Source organism: Dipodomys merriami, unplaced genomic scaffold (genome assembly GCF_024711535.1).
Source record: "Dipodomys merriami isolate MVZ:Mamm:240054 unplaced genomic scaffold, mDipMer1.0.p SCAF_4023, whole genome shotgun sequence".
In the NCBI taxonomy this organism is placed as follows: Eukaryota; Metazoa; Chordata; class Mammalia; order Rodentia; family Heteromyidae; genus Dipodomys; species Dipodomys merriami.
The window spans coordinates 1-2,500 of NW_027205631.1; the positions used below are offsets into that span (position 1 = coordinate 1).

At 74.6% G+C, this 2,500-nt stretch overlaps 1 non-coding gene across 1 annotated transcript; it reads right to left on the reverse strand.

Annotated features, from left to right (window-relative positions):
- Window positions 1-1,960: 1,960 nt before the first annotated feature.
- LOC138806651 (5.8S ribosomal RNA) lies at window positions 1,961-2,113 on the reverse strand. The gene has a single exon (XR_011365946.1). It is a non-coding gene; the product is annotated as a 5.8S ribosomal RNA (ribosomal RNA).
- Window positions 2,114-2,500: the final 387 nt, after the last annotated feature.

Genomic DNA, 2,500 nt, shown 5'->3' on the forward strand with positions numbered 1-2,500 from the left:
TGCGCCACGGCGGCTTTCGCGCGAGCCCCCGACTCGCGCACGCGTTAGACTCCTTGGTCCGTGTTTCAAGACGGGTCGGGTGGGTAGCCGACATCGCCGCCGACCCCGTGCGCTCGCTCCGCCCCATCCCCTCCCCCCCCCGAGGGAGGGAGAGAGAAAGGGGCGCGTGGCTCGACGACCCCCCCGGACCCGACGGCGCGACGCGCCCGGGGCGCACTGGGGACAGTCCGCCCCGCCCCCGGACCCCCACGAGAGCGGGAGCCGGGGGTGGAGGAGCGGTCGCGCCGTGGGAGGGGCGGCCCGGCCCCCCCGAGACACCGGCGCGCCCCGCGCGGAGGGGGAGCCCCCTCGCGGGGGACCCCCCCGCGCGGGGAGAGAGCGCCGGGAGGGGGGAGAGCGCGGCGACGGGTCCGGGCTCCCTCGGCCCCGGGATTCGGCGAACGCTGCTGCCGGGCGGGGCTGTAACACCCGGGGGGCCTGAGGTTCCCCGGCGCGACCCGCCCCGGAGGACGGGAAACGACCGGGGGACCCCCCGGGCCACCTTCCCCGCCGGGCCTTCCCAGCCGTCCCGGAGCCGGTCGCGGCGCACCGCCACGGCGGAAGTGCGCCCGGCGGCGGCCGGTCGCCGGCCGGGGGGCGGTCCCCCGCCGACCCCACCCCCGGCCCCGCCCGCCCGACGCCCCCGACACCCCCTCCCGCCGGAGCGGGGGGAGGGCGGGGGACGCGCGAGCGGGTGGAGGGGTCGGGAGGAACGGGGAGCGGGAAAGATCCGCCGGGAGACCACCGGCACGGCCGGACTCGCGCCGCCGGGTTGAATCCTCCGGGCGGACTGCGCGGACCCCACCCGTTTACCTCTTAACGGTTTCACGCCCTCTTGAACTCTCTCTTCAAAGTTCTTTTCAACTTTCCCTTACGGTACTTGTTGGCTATCGGTCTCGTGCCGGTATTTAGCCTTAGATGGAGTTTACCACCCGCTTTGGGCTGCATTCCCAAGCAACCCGACTCCGGGAAGACCCGGGCCCGGCGCGCCGGGGGCCGCTACCGGCCTCACACCGTCCACGGGCTGGGCCTCGATCAGAAGGACTTGGGCCCCCCACGAGCGGCGCCGGGGAGTGGGTCTTCCGTACGCCACATTTCCCGCGCCGCGCCGCGCGGCGGGGATTCGGCGCTGGGCTCTTCCCTGTTCACTCGCCGTTACTGAGGGAATCCTGGTTAGTTTCTTTTCCTCCGCTGACTAATATGCTTAAATTCAGCGGGTCGCCACGTCTGATCTGAGGTCGCGTCTCGGAGGAAAGGAAGGCAGCGGGAGGGCGGGCTCTCGTCGCACGAGGGAGGCGGCGGCGGCGGCGGCAATGGGGGAAAGCCACGCCCCCGCGGCACGGGGAAGGCCCCGCGGCCCGACGACCGTCCGGGGGACGGCGGGGGTGCGACACGAGCCGGCGCGAGAGGGGACGGACGCGGGCGGGACCCGGGGCCGGCACGGCAACGCGGGCGGCGCGCGGGGAACCCTCCCCGCGGAAGACGCGCGCGTCTGGCGGACGGCACGACCGCGGCGTCCCGCGGGACCGTCCGCCTCGGCGTGCGAGTCCGCGGGGCACGGGAGCCCGCGACGCGCTCGCTCGCGGCCGGCGGCCGCGGCACGGGGCCGCCCTGAGACCCGACTCGAGCGCCCGGCGCGAAAACGTCATCCCCCGGTTCGGGCACCGCGGAACACAGCGGGGGGCCGGGACAGACAAGACCCGGCCGCGGGCTCGTCTCTGCGCGGATACCAACCCCCCCGGGATGACCGCTCGCTCGCTCGCTCGCTCTAAAAGCCAGACGGGACCGCGAAGCGACGACCGCCAAAGTCTGAACTTAGGGGGACGGAGGGCCCCCGGGAGAGGGGGCCCTGCGAAGGGAGACCCCCAGCCGCGCCACCCCGCGGGGCAAGGCAACCCCCGGGGGGCGATTGATCGTCAGGCGACGCTCAGACAGGCGTAGCCCCGGGAGGAACCCGGGGCCGCAAGTGCGTTCGAAGTGTCGATGATCAATGTGTCCTGCAATTCACATTAATTCTCGCAGCTAGCTGCGTTCTTCATCGACGCACGAGCCGAGTGATCCACCGCTAAGAGTCGTACGAATCGGGGCGTGGCCCGACGCGGGGCACACGCGGCTGGCACGGCGCTGTTCTCCCGGTCCCGCACCCCCAGACAGACCCGAGAGGGGAGAGGAGGGCGCGGGCGGGTCGCCTCGGGCCGGCCAGCAGAGACAGAACGAGAACGAGACACGGAGGGGGTCGGACAGACGAGACACGGGGACGGGGACGCCCGGCGCCACGGCCACGCCAGCGCGGGGGGCGCGGCGGGCGGGCGCTCGGACGCCCCCGACCCCACAGGCGCCCCGGGGGTGCCCACCCCCGAAGCCCGGGCTGCGGGAGAAGCGGCCCGCCCGCGAGCGGGCGCGGGCCGCCCCGAACCCGGGACGGGGGCGGAGTCTGGGAGAGACCGGGGACCGGCCTCCC